The 18,076-nt window shown below is 40.0% G+C and overlaps 1 pseudogene across 1 annotated transcript; it reads left to right on the top strand.

The window, feature by feature from the left end:
- Positions 1-17,341, top strand: LOC148724087 (cathepsin O-like; annotated as a pseudogene). The gene is made up of 7 exons (XR_015992080.1): positions 1-24; positions 1,145-1,215; positions 1,649-1,693; positions 12,531-12,622; positions 13,557-13,631; positions 13,972-14,064; positions 16,365-17,341. The product of XR_015992080.1 is annotated as a cathepsin O-like (transcript).
- Positions 17,342-18,076: the final 735 nt, after the last annotated feature.

Here is an 18,076-nt window from a genome sequence, read left to right as displayed (position 1 = left end):
ATGGGAACAGTGTGGAAGCCGTTAGTGAGTCTTACACTTTGTTTTTTTTTAATGTGTGACTGAGCTAAGGAGAAAATGAATGAAACAAATATTTTTCACTCTGAATGAGTCTTAAATTTGTGAGTGTTTCAAATTTAAGGTGTCTTTCAGCTTGTTTATTTAGGGCCTTCACTGCAACTGAATGTGTAGAAAGCCAGTGGGCCATTCATTATAATCACCAGAGTACAACAGACCTTAGTGTCCAGGAACTGATTTCATGTTCTCGGTCAAAAGGATGTTCAGGTGGTAGTACCTTTCTAGCCCTTAATTGGTTACAACAGAGGTAAATGATAACAATTAGGACTTTAACCCTAACATGAGTAATTTGCATATTCTCCCTACCAATCTCTATACATTTGCTATGATATTTACAAGGTGAATTTGTTTGACAATTTAGTTAGTGATCATTTGCTATATAAGTCTCACGACCATAATGCTTGATTCAACAGTCACTGTAATACAGTAAGGAGACGTAAGATGCCAATCACTCTCAAGGGTAAAAGTAAACCCTAATCTGGAAAATGCAGTAAGCTGACTATTTGGTTAGCACCGTGGGCTGCATTGTCCAAAGCTGGGTTATTAGATAACCTGCCTCCCGGTTAGCTCAATTGGTTAGAGCGCCAGATTGTGCTTTGCGGGACGTTGAGGGTTCGAGCCCCGGCAGGACCAGTACTCGTGGCCTTAAATTAACTGAGAAGAATTTACTACCTTTCTATAATATCAAGAAATGGATAGATATTCTAGTCCTCTCAGATAAGGACAAATAAACCGTAGGCCCTGTCTCCTGCAGGGTAAGGGATAGGAGACATCAATTTCGCACGCACGAGATTACTGTGTTGTGGATGTCATACCCTGGGGTGGGATAAGCTAGAAGGTGAGATCGTTACATGGACTGAAGCGGCTGCCAGAGGCGCCAGATGATGCTGACGTCCGATCTCAACCTTATCATTGTAACCAGATAAGTCTGTTGTTTAGAGTGCTTAAAGACTTCGAATTTGGCTTTGACTTTGACTTTGATAACCCAGGGTTAGTCTGATTTAAGATCTGAAAGCTATATACTGTTACCTACATGTTTTATGCCATTTAACTATATCTTTCCTTTCAGAATTACACACTTGTTCCAGCCAAAGAATTCCCTTATGTGGATAAAGAAACAACTTGTAAACGCAATCTTTTGTGAGTACTGTTGTTGCAGAAAACTCTTTTTAAATGCACATGGGCTTAAGTCTCCAATCATGAGCGAGGGAGAAAATCGAGTCTCACTAGGCTTGTGTCCAATTGTCCATCAGGTCCTGTCAGAGTCAGCTGGTAACAAAATTTTCCAACTCATGATTTATCTCTCAGGCGTTAAATACGTTAGTCAGCCGCGCATATTCAAGAAACAATCATCCAAAAATTAAGCTTGATTGATATATCTTGGTTGCTTGGCTATTCTTGATTGATCAAGGAGAAGTTTTTCAAGTGGTAAAATCATGAAATGAAGGGAAATTTTGTCAAGAAAATGGTCTCCGGCATAGTATTTCGTCCTAGATAATGCGTCAAGCATCAAGATGTTCAGACATCAAAACTCAATTTGTAATTAGTATCTGTTGATGCTCATTTTATGTAGGACTGAAAAGGGAGTGAGGATAAGATGCGGGTGTGAGGTGCAGATGTAAGTATACTGGTGTATATTATGTACAACCTTAATTTTTTTTTTTCGACAAATATCTTTCACTTTGAAAATCAGATCCAATATTTTGGATCTAAAGTAGAACCCGAGCTTCTCAGTATGTTATTATTTATTATTATCATTATTATTATTATTATTATTATTATTATTAAACACAACGAATATATGAAATTCATATATCTGAACTGCGGTTATAGAAACGTATTTGTGCACGATCCTCGCACTAAAGAGCACTATTTAAGCAATAGTGAAAATCAGACCTGAAATATTCAAGCCTGTACGGGATTCGAACCACTGACCTCTGCGATACTAGTGCAGCGCTCTACCAATTGAGCTAACAAGCCAACTGGGAACAGGTCATCAATTGGTAGAGCGCTGCATTAGTATCGCAGAGGTCAGTGGTTCGAATGCCGTACAGGCCTGAATTTTTTCAGGTCTGATTTCACTATTGCTTAAATAGTGCTCTTTACTGCGTGGATCGTGCACAAATACGTTTCTATAACCGCACTTCATATATTCAGTTCGTTTTGTTTGATTTATCATCTTACGGGTTTATCTCGGACTAATTTGATGACCTGCTCCCAGTCGTCCTGTTAGTAATTATTACTATCACTATTACTATTATTATGTCGCAGAGAAATCAACTGAATGCTACATTCTAATCAGGCAGCACAGGGCGAGATCCGTAACCTGTGAGCCATGGAGTAAAAAATAAATGTACATTAACTAATCCTAAAAAGCTTTTCCGTTGTGTCTACGTTCCTTCTTCTAACAGGGATTCAAACTTGCACCTTGAAAGTCCGGGCAATATTCAGCGTGCCCGAGAGCACTGCCCTCTGCATCCTTCGCAGTACGTCTGTGCTTCTGCCTCCCACCAGCTCGCGCATCATGACATCCAGCTCCCGTGACCAACCTCCGAGGGCATCCATAATGATGTTATATTGCTTCACCTCGTAGCCTGGGAACTGCTGCCTTAGTTTCCAGCGAAGGGGTCCGTACTTCAGTGTCTTCTCTTCATCCTTTCTTGTCCGATTGTTAACCCACGGGCAGCTCACTTCCAGCGTCACAACTCTCTTGCACATATGATTTACAATGCGTGCATCCATCTATTGCATCTGACCTCTTGTTGATCAGCATATATAGGGACATCCCAATAAGCTTTAACTTCTCTGACTCATACACGGGCTTCGGCTTGTCGGGTGAGTACCAGGGTGGTATCTCGTCTATAAATCCCCTCATCATACAACAGTTCGTAAAACAGTACCTTCAGGGCTGCGTCGTGTCTAGAGAGATACTTGCTCTAGGCCAGCGCACTGCATCCTGACAAGATATGTGCCACACTCTCTGGAGCCTTGCCGCATAATCTGCACCTCACCTCGCCTTCTCCGCTTGTGTGGGTCATCTGACTCGTGTATACTCGCGTTGGCAGTAGCTGCTCGTATAGCTCGACGAGTCCAGCAATTGTGTGTGATGGGCAGTTCTTCCACTCTGTGAGCCACCAGAAACACCCATCGGCACTCAAACTCTCATCCTCCAGCCTAGTAGTCACTAGACGCCCTTGCCATCGTTGGTTTCTGATCTCATCCTCTAACTTCTCAATTTGGCACCTCCGCACCTCTTTCTTGATCCCTTGCGCGTGTTCCAAATCCAAGTCCAGCCCCAACTCCTCCGCGCACTTAGCCGCTTCTTTAAAAATTGACCTACGCCCCATCCTCGCCGCTTGCTCTTCAAACTCCCGTACCATTCCCAGTGTACGATCTTCATTACCATTGAGTCTGACTGCACCCTTGATTTTTGTGGCTTTGTACTCCATTTCAACAGAGCGCAATCCCCGCCCTCCTCTACTTCTTGGCATATACAACAATGCATTAGAACTACATTGGTGTCTACCCCCACTCTCGACAACAATCTTGCGCGCTTATTATTATTATTATTATTATTATTATTATTATTATTATTTTTACAGGGTTCCAGCGCTCCATGAAAGTCCTTGAAAGTCCTTGAATGTAATTTTTTGTTTTCAAGGACTTGAAAACCCTTGAATTTAGTCTCAGCTGCTTGAAAATTTCTGAAAACTCCTTGAAAATAAGTGCAGATGAATCAAAGTCGAAGTTTTCGTTTGTTTTCATTGTTGAAAGTGCAAGTTTCCAGCACAAATCGCAAAAACGAGTTTTCCTTTCAAATCCCGCGTCCGATTATGATGTTTGACACGTGATTTTGTATATTTTGTACCTGATTGGTGCATTGAAAATAACCTTGGTTACCTAGTACTTGATCACTCTGATGTGCATGCTTGAAGTCACGCTTGAATTTGAGAGCCAAGGTCCTTGACAATGACCTAGAAAGTCCTTGAATTGGGTTCCTGAAAAAGCGCAAGAACCCTGTTGTCAGTAGTAACTAGTAGTAGTAGTAGTAGTAGCAGTAGCAGTAGCAGTAGCAGTAGCAGTAGCAGTAGCAGTGGCAGTAGTAGTAACTAGTAGTAATTGTAGTAGTAGTAGTAGTAGCAGTAGCAGTAGCAGTAGCAGTAGCAGCAGCAGCAGCAGCAGCAGTAGCAGTAGCAGTTGACCCCAATTGCAGACCTCTCGCTGACTCATATTGCTCAAGAATTTAGACTTAAAGAAAAGCTCAAACCGCAGCACTAAAACTTAGGAATGGCTCGCAGGCTCAGAGGCTCGGAATAGCTGTTGCCATCTGTGCACCTTTCAGAGCTTAAAAGCCTACATTCTTCAATTTTGCCATCAACAATCCGTAGCATGACGAGCCTCACGCCGTTAGCAACCAAAAAAAGTCTAGGTATCCAGCAGAGAGTCCGTACTTTTAGTCCGCATTCTCTGCTGGATACCAGTGGCTTGCTTGGGTAAAATTTTGATCGTATTTCGCTCCTAATCTGATAGAGGCGTCAACTTTTACACAATCATGTCATCATCCTATGGCGTGAAAAGGTAATTAAAGATGCCGTATCCGAAAAAAGTGTACATGGCCGGCGCTTAAAAATAGTGACAAGACAAAGCGCTCGCCCGGAGTGTGTTGCGGCAGTTACAGTCACGTCGAAGAAACATTTCTTAGTCAATGCTTGCGGATTTAGTTAACTTCATTAATACTGACATAGGCTGCGACGCTTATTTACTACGACATTTAACTGGCGGCCTGAGTGTTTTGTTTTCTAATCAATTTTTACCAGATTTTTGTTTTCGGATCGGAATCAAAACCGACGACCGGAACCGGCCGTCCAGAACCGACGACTTTTTTTCCGCTGTGTTCGGAATCTTTGACAGCTGACGCTTGGTGCTGTAATTTTTGAGCATCCGGTTACCAGTTATTGGGAATAAACTCGGCGTATTACAACCTATAATTTCTTTTGCTGTTTAACGCAGAGTCCACAATACATGGCGGCTTTTTCTCACTGATATTTTATGTCGCATTTATACTTTACACACTGTTCCAGTTTTTTTAAACGATATTCATGCAGTACACATAAGATTCTTTGTCACTGGCCTTCATATGACCTCTATTGGTGCCGGAATCCTCTAGATAGTTGCGAGAGATTACAGACATTATAGGTACGATGTGATTAACGCACTGGTGTTGAAAATCTCTTTGCGCTACCTCCTCCGCAACGATGATTAAAATCGTGAATAAACAGAGACCGGGGGTAACAATAATTGTTTTCAAATCAAGATAGATGTTGAACAAGCTGACAAAGCTTTTAAACAGACAAAGACCAACTTTCGTTTAATGACACGTTACGAACAAGTTTAAACTCCCTTGAACTTTAACAGGGTTCGTACTGTCTTGCAAGTCTGTTAATTTCAGGGCAAGTCCCCCAATGAATTTAACCAATCCTTAGAAAGTCCTTGAATTTTTATACTCTAAAAGCTTCTTGAGAGGGGTGGGACGTTGACTTTTTCCGAAAAACCAACTTTAAATACTGAGTCAAGCGCTGTGCGCTAGAGTGGTTTGGAAATTAACATAGAGCGCGGTAGATCCAGTAATGCGTTATTGACCAAGCAGGAAAACTCAAACCTGAGCCAAGCGATAAGAGCCAAGCGAGAGCTTGCCTGCAGGTTACACAAAGACAAAATGGCTGCAACGCTGGCCACCGCAGAAAACGAAAAATAAGCAAGGGTTAATAGCCAATCAGCTCACAGAATTTGCTGCATCTTGCACCGCTTGCGGAACCAGCCATATAAAAAGGAAAGATAATACATCGGCGTAATATAACTCTTAAAGCAAGAATCTCTCCCAACATATTCATCTAAGGTAGTAAAAGTTTAAAATGTTATGAAAGCTGAAAAAGAAAGGGTTCCGGTGTCGCGCTTATTCAGAGTTACAAGTTTGAATGGCCAAGGGGTGGGCACTTATTCAAGGAAATACGGTATATCGATCACTTGAGGCTGTGCGCGTTACTTTGTGTTGTTTCATACTTTATATTATCTCATATTACCCAGTTTGTCAGGAAATCAATCGTCGTCGTGTGTTTACGCCCTACAAAAACGTCGCATCAGAGATTTCACGATCTAGCTTCGCAAAGAAATGTACCAGCAGTGTTTTGCCTTGTGTTATTTATTGAGTTTTTTTGGCAGCATTTTTTGTTTTGATGTTCTCTTCCCGTCGCGGTTTGCAGGGCGACTTTTAACAGTAAATGAAGCTGTTTTTCAAATTTTTGTCTCAAACGACTATTTATTCCTGTCGCTCTGCTGTAGATATAGGTGAAGAGCTCAAATAACAGAAAAGTTTGCGTCACAAGAATTTCTTCACATTATATATGCCAGAAAACCTCAGGCATTACTCTGAATGCCAGAACTTCAGCCTGGGTGAACCAGAAAGGATAGACAATACTTCCCTATATTAACCATCAATGAAAAGCTAAGTGAGTCAAATATCTCAGAGGCGCTCAGACATTAAACTGAATGCCAGGACTTCAGCCTGGGTGAACCAGTAAGGCCGATAGACAACACATCCCTAGATTAACCTGTGAATGTCAAAGAAAATAAGAATGTTAGGTATCCCAGAAGCACTAAGGGATTACTGTGAATAGCAGAACTTCCGTTCAGCCTGGGTGAACCAGAAAAGATAAACAACACTTCCCCGTATTGACCATGAATAAAAAACTTAAAGTATGTTGTATATCCCAGAAGCGCTCAGGCATTACACTGAATGCCAGGACTTCAGCCTGGGTGAACCAGAAAGGATAGACAATACTTCCCTATATTAACCATCAATGAAAAGCTAAGTAAGTCAAATATCTCAGAGGCGCTCAGGCATTAAACTGAATGCCAGGACTTCAGCCTGGGTGAACCAGTAAGGCCGATAGACAACACTTCCCTTGATTAACCTGTGAATGTCAAAGAAAATAAGAATGTTAGGTATCCCAGAAGCACTAAGTGATTACTGTGAATAGCAGAACTTCCATTCAGCCTGGGTGAACCAGAAAAGATAAACAACACTTCCCCGTATTGACCATGAATGAAAAAACTTAAAGTATGTTGTATATCCCAGAAGCGCTCAGGCATTACACTGAATGCCAGGACTTCAGCCTGGGTGAACCAGAAAGGATACACAACACTTCCCCATATTGACCATGAATGAAAAGCTAAGTATGTTGTATATCCCAGAGGCGCTCAGGCATTACACTGAATGCCAGGACTTCAATATGGGTGGACCAGAAAGGATAGACAACACTTCCCTATATTGACAATGAATGAAAAGCTAAGTATGTTATATATCCCAGAAGCGCTCAGGCATTACTCTGAATGCCAGGACTTCAGCCTGGGTGAACCAGAAAGGATAGACAACACTTCCCTATATTGACCATGAATAAAAAGCTCAGTTTGTTGTATATCCCAGAAGTGCTCAGGCATTACGCTGAATGCCAGGACTTCAGCCTGGGTGAACCAGAAAGGATAGACAACACTTCCCTATATTGACCATGAATGAAAAGCTATGTGAAACTTTGTTATATATCCCAGAAGTGCTCAGGCATTACAGTCAATGCCAGGACTTCAGCCTGGGTGAACCAGAAAGGATAGACAACACTTCCCTATATTGACCATGAATGAAAAGCTATGTAAGTTATATATCCCAGAAGCGCTCAGGCATTACACTGAATGCCAGGACTTCAGCCTGGGTGGACCAGAAAGGATACACAACACTTCCCTATATTGACCATGAATGAAAAGCTATGTATGTTGTATATCCCAGAAGCACTCAGGCATTACACTGAATGCCAGGACTTCAGCCTGGGTGGACCAGAAAGGATAGACAACACTTCCCTATATTGACAATGAATGAAAAGCTAAGTATGTTATATATCCCAGAAGCGCTCAGGCATTACTCTGAATGCCAGGACTTCAGCCTGGGTGAACCAGAAAGGATAGACAACACTTCCCTATATTGACCATGAATAAAAAGCTCAGTATGTTGTATATCCCAGAAGTGCTCAGGCATTACACTGAATGCCAGGACTTCAGCCTGGGTGAACCAGAAAGGATAGACAACACTTCCCTATATTGACCATGAATGAAAAGCTATGTATGTTGTATATCCCAGAAGTGCTCAGGCATTACAGTCAATGCCAGGACTCCAGCCTGGGTGAACCAGAAAGGATAGACAACACTTCCCTATATTGACCATGAATGAAAAGCTATGTAAGTTATATATCCCAGAAGCGCTCAGGCATTACACTGAATGCCAGGACCTCAGCCTGGGTGGACCAGAAAGGATACACAACACTTCCCTATATTGACCATGAATGAAAAGCTATGTAAGTTATATATCCCAGAAGCGCTCAGGCATTACACTGAATGCCAGGACTTCAGCCTGGGTGGACCAGAAAGGATACACAACACTTCCCTATATTGACCATGAATGAAAAGCTAGGTAAGTTATATATCCCAGAAGCGCTCAGGCATTACACTGAATGCCAGGACTTCAGCCTGGGTGGACCAGAAAGGATACACAACACTTCCCTATATTGACCTTGAATGAAAAGCTAAGTATGTTATATATCCCAGAAGCACTCAGGCATTTTTCTGAATGCCAGGACTTCAGCCAGGGTAAACCAGAAAGGGTAGACAACACTTCCCTATATTGATCATGAATAAAAAGTTCAGTATGTTATATATCCCAGAAGTGCTCAGGCATTACTCTGAATGCCAGGACTTCAGCCTGGGGGAACCAGAAAGGATAGACAACACTTCCCTATATTGATAATGAATGAAAAGCTAAGTATGTTGTATATCCCAGAAGCGCTCAGGCATTACACTGAATGCCAGGACTTCAGCCTGGGTGAACCAGAAAGGATAGACAACACTTCCCTATATTGACCATGAATGAAAAGCTATGTGTGACAGAGTCACTTAGGCCTATTTCCTACTTAAAACATGCTTGTTCTGTTTATTTTATTTTATGGAATTTTAGCGATTTGTCAGTAATGTTAGTAATGTGTTAATTCTGTTAGTAATGTGTTAATTGTATTATTCCTTTAACTGCCGATTTCCCTTATGTAATTCCTGTTTAATTGCCGATTTCCCTTATGTAATTCCTGTTTAATTAATCGCTCCTGGCCCAAATTTGGTTTAAAGTTATTTTTACCTTTTCCTGTATTTTACTATAAGTTACAACCGTTTGCTCGGTGAGTTCAGTTGATTTGTTGCCTTCCAGAGAGTGCCTTAAAGCGGATTCTAAGCTATACTAGCTTTTGGTATGTTTCAGTATTTTATGTTTGTTTATGTTTGTTTGAGCCCTAAGCTTAGCATGTAGTTGTTTCCATTTGTATTTTTGTAGTGATTTTCGGGTTAGAATTTGCTTAGTTTAGCCACATACTCTTTTTATCTTACTACTGTATCTTATTTATTTACTCTGACCTTTGTCGCACAGCATGTAATTTCTCTGCTATATGAACTACAATTGTTTTCGTTTTAGCAGCTGTAATATTTTGCTTACCTGCTTCCAATTCATTGTTGCTATGATTCCTGTGTTTTCATTACACTAGTAATTTCATTTTCTCCTTTCACTGTTTTATACTGTATTAGCTCAAGTTGTAATATTAAGCTTTGCTTGTAATCTTTGTTGAATTCATGCCTGGTGTAGCAATCACTATTTTTGATAGTTTCTGTCACACAATTTCCTGTTTTCAAGTACTTTGTTTGTTTCCTTTCTTTACTGAATTATTTCTGTCTGTAGGTTATCTTTTACTGTTAAGTACTTTTTCCTAAGTCATTTTAATCTTGCTACATCATTTGGCTCATTGGAACTTTGTTTTCTTATTTATTGTTTAGTGTCACTCGTTCCCGTTTTTTTTTATTGTACAGTTGCATTTATTTGCTGTGTATTAAACTTGTAAATCTTCCCTCGGATCTTTTGTTCTTACGTCGACCGTTTTGGCCGTCTTACATATGTATGTTATATATCCCAGAAGCGCTCAGGCATTACACTGAATGCGAGGACTTCAGCCTGGGTGAACCAGAAAGGATAGGCAACACTTCCCAATATTGACCATGAATGAAAAGCTAAGTATGTTATAAATCCCAGAAGTGCTCTGGTATTACTCTGAATGCCTGGACTTCAGCCTGTGTGAACCAGAAAGGATAGACAACACTTCCCTATATTGACCATGAATGAAAAGCTAGGTATGTTATATATCCCAGAATTGCTCAGGCATTACTCTGAATGAAGGACTTCAGCCTAGGTGAACCAGAAAGGAAAGACATAATTTCCCTCTATTAACAGTGAATGAAAAACTAAGTTTGTTATATCCCAGAAGCTCTCAGGCATTACGCCGAATGCCATATAAATCTTAGAAATATGACAAATAAATATATATCTCAGAAGTGACCAGGCAACACTAAACAAAATAATATTGTTGCAGGATAAGACTTCAAGAACATAGATTTTTTTAAATGATACAATGTTGACTATGCCTTACTTCAATGGGTGCACAGAATTTAAAAATTAAAATGTCATACACTGCAGGCAGAGCACATAAATTAACATCACATGGCTCCTCTTCAAGGAGAAAGAGCAAGTCATCTCTTAACCCCTTCCATCTGAAACAGACAGAAAAAGAAACAGTGAATAAATTTTCCACCTTTATAATCCAAGCTTACCACATTTTTGCTGGTAACTGGGTAAAAGTGAAGAACAGCTCCCCTAAAAGTCTGTCGGCCAACTGTCGGCCAACTGTCGGCCAGCAGTATGCCAACTGTCCATCAAACTAAGTATCCCAAGTGAGATTTTAAGACATGTGTTCCAATAGAAAGTGAAATACCATACTGCAAGCTGGAACTTTTTATGCTTGTCAATGCAGAAATGCAGAGTTGTACCTACCCCCCAATATTTGCTTTGCTCTTTAGGAAACACTCAGCAAAGGCTTCCCCAAAAGGAACATCAGCAGAGGCACATTCCTACAAATAAATTGCATGTATCACTCAATAATGAATTAACTGAGCTGAAGTCATATAATGTTCACTACTAATGGTAGATATATAATCACTGTTCACCACAGATAAAATATGTTCACTTTTATGGACACCTTTCATCTGCCTTTCTGTAAAGTCAAGAAAGCCAAGAAAGCTCTCACTAATTGATTATAAATAAATTGCATAACAAATACCAGTAGGCTGAATATGTTTTGTGTTATTGTATAATTCCACTATGATGCATGTCATTTAGCATTGCAGGTATAACCTACCTTAATAACTTTGCAGAATACACAGCATTCTGTGTCCAATCCTTGCTTGCAAAGTCAATTGATATATTTTTTGGCATCACCAGCTCTTTGCTTGAGCAGCATTATCAGTGTTTTGTAATCAAGAGTAACTGTCATGAAAAAAGACAAGAAGATAACAAGAAGTTGAAGTTAAAATAGCTACACCAAAGATCTCAAATGTTATACTTTCCCAGATATTTTCTAACACTGCCAAGCATAAAATGGATTCAATTATTACTATCACGTAGCTAGACATGTAACATAACAACATTGCAAAAATAAAAAATAATAAGATAAAAATATAAAGAGTCAAGATTGGCACACACAAATAACCTGGAAATTTAACTTTAAGGCATCTTCCATTAACTACTATTCCAGTTTTCTCAATGGCACCCCTCTGGCGATTTAAATCTTTTATCGTAGAAAAATAGAAATGAAATAAATTATAATACTGTCAAGACCCTATCAAGGAAACAGACCCGAAATTTCTCCTAAAGTAGCCATAAAAAGTGATCATAGCTAGAAGACTTAGAGGCTCAGCGTAAAATCAAACTCAGCCAATTATGTGATTTTCCTGCCAAGCAGAGATGAGTAATGATACACCGTGAAACCAGCATTCACAACAAAACATAAGACAGCAAACTCACTTTTTCCAATCTTAATAAAAATATAAACGTAATACCCGTCCACATCATTTACATGTGTCGGGAGGCTTTGAAGAATGAGGCATAACACAATAGATGCTATTCTTATTCAATGACATGTAAATGAGTGGCCGGGTATTCTGAAGTTTAGCCATTATCGAAAAGGCTGTCAAGGCGATGATGGAAACTTATCCGGTTTATGACGTCACTCCGTAGCAACCAGCCTTTTCGAATATTTGAACTTCCGTTTACCTGTGGCTCGTGATGAATCTTCTACATTTTTAAACATCTATGTTCTGTTTTATTCCAGTTTTATACATTCTGCCTCACTTCCCTCACATTATGTGGTTTTCTTAACGTTGAAGACAAATTTTCCTGTCGTGCCAAAACTTCTCAAAATTTTGTGGCTTAATTCCCTCGAGTTGTATAGTCTACCTGTTCACATTAATTTCTCCTCTGTTTCCAGAAGAAAAGAGAACATCAGAATGAAGGATCTTGTAGGTCAACATGGTCCGCTTGGTGTGAATGTGGATGCGACCATGTGGCACGATTATCTCGGTGAGTGCTCTGTATAAAAAGTTCAAGTGTCGTGGAGTTAAGAAAGGTTTGAATAGGATGAGAATTGTCTTACTTTGTGTTGTACTTCGGTGTGGCCTCTAAAACGATGATTTCTTAATCTGTTGTCATAAACAGTTGAGTAAAAAGAGTTAGGGAAAGGCTACTGTAAGTTACAGTAATAAGTCTGATCAAACCGCCACATCGGCCGGCAGTTGGCCTTTACGTATCGGCCAACCTTCGACCAAATTTCGGAGACGTTTAGTCAACAGTCGGCCGACTGTCGGTCAGCAATTGTCCAACTGTTGTGAGTAATCTTGTTAAAATTCCTCTTGTTTAGAAAATGTGCGTTTTCGCACATTTTCTAAAAACGTACAAACGTTCATTTCCAGTGTTCTTTTAAATTCTAAACAATGTTTCCTGTACAAAAGCAGTAATGGAATCTTACGACATGAAAGTTTGTTGAAGATTCTCAAGGAATTCAATTCTCAGTTGCCCTATGCGAGAAAGACCATTTGTATCCGGCCTAAAATCTGTCCCCAGGGGCGGATCCAGTAATTTTTGATTGGGGGGGGGGTCCAAAATTTGGTTCAGAAAGGACTGTTGGAGTCTTTTGAGGCAAATTACTTCTCCCCCACACCCCCCACACCCCTTCCCACCAGTCGCGGTTGCACGTTATAATTTCATGGCCGCTTAAACTTGGACTCATTTAAAAGATCGGCCAGTTAAAAAGTGATGTAGATCCTGTCGATGTAAAAATTTCAATTTCAAAGTTGTAAGCGTCAGGTCTGTTAGGGGGGGTCCAGACCCCCTGGACCCTCCCCCTGGATCCGCCACTGGTCCCATAGACCATCATTAGGCAAGAGACTAAAAATGGAGTCAGTCTCTCCTCCGCTCGCTTGACCTTTTCTCGTTGTTGTTTTTGTTTGTTTCGTAGGTGGGATTATACAGCATCACTGCACCGACACAGACATCAATCATGCGGTGCAAATCATAGGATATGATTTTAACGGTGCGCTTTCCGTTTTCAATACATAGCTTGTAGAGTTGGTGATATTTGAAAAAAAAAGAAAAGTACTAAAACTAAATCAGTTAGACTTTATGGTCCACTGAAACACAACAATAAAGTTGGGATCCAACCGAGATCTCTTGAGAGAAATGGCATGCTGATAGAGGTAAAAAAGGTAAAACCTACTCAGGCACCATATGGCTCATCGGGCCGGCGCTTAGCTCCGCTTTCCGTAGCACGAAGCGACTAGGAGTATTTCTCAAAGCTTTCATATTCAGATGCGGGTTGAGTTGGAACTTTTCCTCTACTCAACACTGATTACTATTTTCCTTCCCAATTTCAGGCCATATTTGGTACTAGATCGTCAGAAATTCCTGGGGAGAAGGCTACGGCGACAAAGGATATTTGTACATCAAAATGGGCGATAACCTGTGTGGTGAGTATTGTGAAGCTATGCCCTCTTGAGGTTACCGTGCACCTTCAGGGTTGTCCCGCGTGCAAGCGATGTAGCGCGTCCGGTTTAAACTGTAGATATCTAAACCCCATATCAAATTAAAGCTTATAGGACTGGCTATCAGACTATACCAAAAATTTTGAAAACAAAAATGAATTGTTGAATTTTTCACGACTTCTAAATGCGAGCGCCCGAATCACCTTTTGAACGTTACATGTTAAAGCGAATTTTGTTTTTCGCTTATTTAAGGTGGCTCGTACCAGTTTCCTCGCGCGGGGAACATGTCACTCTTGCGTGACGCGCGCGAGAGAAACGTGCGAAAGAAGCGCGAGATTTAAAGATGAAAATTCAAAACAAAGATGGCCGCGCGTGGAATTTTTTCTACTTTTGGGAGAAGTTTACCTAAGAGCTTGTATTTGATGTGTTGAGCGGCCACTGTGAATGCAGGAGATAGAAACTAAGATAACGAAGACGATTTTCGGAAAAGTAAAAGTTGCTTCACTTCAGATTTAAAAGAAATATTCAACCGATATGAAATCTTGCGACGGCGAAAATAGAACTCAAGTGAAGGATAATCTACCTGAAGTGGAAGAAGACTTTGAAACTTCAAGGAAAATAATATGATATAGCCAGAATTCATGTGTAGGATTTTTAAGATGAGCTCAGGAGGCTGTCTTTGACGGCTGTTTAATGATTTTCTTAGCAGTAAACGTCTGTAAACATCAGATCGTAGGTGCTCGCGCGAACACACGCAATTGTCAGCGGTAGCTAAAACAGATCATGAGCAAATGCCGATCTTATAGAATCCAGATTTTTAAATGCGCGAGAACGCGCGTGGAAATTGCTAAACTCACGAAAGCTATTGCATGAAAACAAGTCCGGTGACCCCTTCTTTTTATTGTTCCAATATGATAATAATGTCGAAAGGAATCATCAGAAAAACAACTAGAAAATTCTACGGAAGGAAATTTGCAATGTGTGAAAATTTCCCTTTTTGTAGATTTTCTGAAGTTCCACACCGTAGAATTTTTTAAAAATCTTTGTGCATTTTCCTTTTCAAATGCCAAAAGCAATCACTGAAAAATATTAGGGGGTCACCGGGTTAGTTTTCGAATTATTTAAGCCACAAGCTAAAAAATGCGTCTGAATAAGCCTATGAAAGCGTTGCCATGGAAACTGCTAGTAACGAAATGACACTTATTTTTGGATAACCAATGATTATGTAATTCAACCCCATAAAAGTGTTCAACTTGCCTTGGTCAATCTTTCTGTAGTATTCTTTCAAAGTTACAAACCATCAAAAAGATCAAAACTGGTACGAGCCACCTTCATATGTTCCTCCGTTTCCGGGGCCAAAGCGCTAAAAAAAACGTGTGCGCGATTTGCCATATTCAATTTCAGTGAAAAGTTGAAATAGGATTAAAAAAAAATGTGGAGTGATCGTACAAAAATCGCGGTTGAAAAAAAAGTATTTAGAAATAAAAAATTCGGAGATACGTTTTTTTGTTGTTTATATGTAAAACTAGCTACTGTCAAAATTTGAGAGCAATCGAACAAATTCCCTTTGACTTGTAGCTCTTAAAAGGTGATTCGGGCGCTCGCATTTAGAAGTCGTGAAAAACTCGACAATTAATTTTTTTTTTTCGGTATAGTCTGATAGCCAGTCCTATAAGCTTTAATTTGATATGAGGGTTTAGATGTCTACAGTTTAAACCGGACGCGCTATATCGCTTACACGCGAGACAACCCTGAAGGTGTACGGTAACCTTAACCGAGTGCTGTTGCAACAACCCCACAAACTGTTCGATGTATTCCTGTTCATTAAAGTCGTTAAGAACACAGGACATTGAACACTTTTTTTTCTCATTGCAAATTCTCACAAAGGCAGTCATACTAAGAAACGTTATATCCAAAGGGGAGGTCAAAACATGCATGGGCCTCCCCCTCCTTTCCGTTTGCAATTGATATATCACAGAATAGAACAGCCTCCTAAATTCCTCCTCCTCCTAAATTCAGTCAGACTCTGGTGTGGCCCCTCTGCACACACACCTCCCCTCCCCCCCCCCTACCTATGTTTAAAAAAATCTTGTCATCGCTCCGCAACTTTTGAGTTGACTTTTTTTTTCGGGTACCACATTGACTGCAGCGAACAAAACCGTAATAAAAAAATAATAAATGCGTGATTTTAAGAAAATAAAAAAAAAATCAAAGTGAATGAATAATGCAGTACAAAAATTACTCGTGTTACTTCCTCGTTCATTTCTCGTCCTTTTATATCTCAGGTGTAGCTGACTCGCCGTCCTTTGTAGTAATCTAGTTCCAAAACGGACAGTAGCAACGACCACAATCCTTGACTTCGACGCGGCTTTTTCGAATGTCCAGAATCAAGGGATTTGTTTGGACCAAAAACGACCACGCCCCACTGCCCCAATAAATCATTTGTAAATTGTAAATAATGAAAAGCTCTTGTCGTAGAAGAAAGCTCTCAAAGTTTCCATAGCCTCTACAAAGTAAAAAAGAAAAATCATTTTTATATTGAAGCATTTTCCTAATACTCTTTTTATTCCATTTTGCGTAGATGTTTTTGAATCTTTACTTAACCTGACTAGAAATGGAAGATCTTCTGTGAAGGCTTTTCAGTTTTAAAGACCGTGTACAAAATGTTAAGAAAACAATTTTATATTACGATTTTTATATTCAACCATTTTTGCATAAAATAGTCCTTTTGTAATATTGCACGTAGCTGTTTTTGAACCTTGAACACTTGAACTCCCAGAAGTGATTAACATGTAACTTCTCCCTTTAATATCCACACATCATTAAAAACTTGATCATTGGATAATGCAATTCAAGACTTTTTATTGGCTTAGCCATTATGGTATATGAGCCAATATACCATAATCTAATATCTGTACATTGTAATATCCGGTTTCTTCTTACAAAATAAACGCCTCGTTGGCTATCCATCATCTCATATCCAACGCGCACTCGTGGAATAATTGTTAATTGTCCAGGAATCAAGCAGTAATTATCTTAGTCTAACACAAAATTCTCGTGTAGCAACTAGAGGGGAGAATTCACAATCAGATCCTGGAACTTTAAGAGTAAGAACTGCCTGTGTGAGTGTTTCTGGGGAGTGTTACAGGTAGAATATGTCAATTCCTTTTTTACTTTCTCTCTTGTGTGGTCTACGCGGGGTGCAACACTATACACTTAAGTCAAAAAGACGTAAATAAATCTGAGAGTGAAAGACAGACTGTTGTGACGACCTTCACTGCAGTGTCTAGATAGGGTGAAGTAGGGAGACTACAGAAAAAATGCTTGTTGGTCTGATCATGAGATGATCAGCCACAACTGACTATACCAGAATCTATCCCAGCAAGGTACCTTGTATTGCGGACCGTGTAACATTTGGGAAAGCTCGAGAAGAAGCCTGTGGAGGACACGAGGGGTTTTTCGTGGGATGTAGAAAGTCGTAAGTTTGACCGGGCCTCAGGACCTGCGCTAGGTCGCAATGTTAACTGACCGAGGCCAGAGAGCCTGGACCCAGTTTTGCAATGCCGGATAACGCTATTTAAGGGTTCAGTGTCAACAGAACGTACAATGGATAGAGTTTTATCCACTGGGTTAGGTCCAGTGCGTGTCAAACGCAAGTAAACTTTCCCCCAACCCTTCCCCCTGGAGATCCATTAAAAAGAAAATAACACCAACATGTCAAATTTACGACATCAACGATAAAGTTAACAATTTGGCCCCAAAACAGCATCTTTATTAAACCGTATTTTATCAAATATCAACTAAACATACCTGAAATATTACAACAAACCATGCCTTCTAAAGAACATTTTTCCATGATAGATGCATTGTCATTGGATAGTAAAACGAGTTACAAATGGTATCTTTGCTTTATCGTTTCCGTTGCCAATATCAAAAAAGCACTTGAAAAATGGAGAGGAAAAATTTCGTGCCTGTCTTAGCCATAAAACTTTAAGCT

The sequence above is a fragment of the Stylophora pistillata genome, chromosome 9, assembly GCF_964205215.1.
Source record: "Stylophora pistillata chromosome 9, jaStyPist1.2, whole genome shotgun sequence".
NCBI classification, from domain to species: domain Eukaryota; kingdom Metazoa; phylum Cnidaria; class Anthozoa; order Scleractinia; family Pocilloporidae; genus Stylophora; species Stylophora pistillata.
Note: the sequence above shows the minus strand (reverse complement) of the source record. Positions and strands in the feature narration are given on the sequence as shown.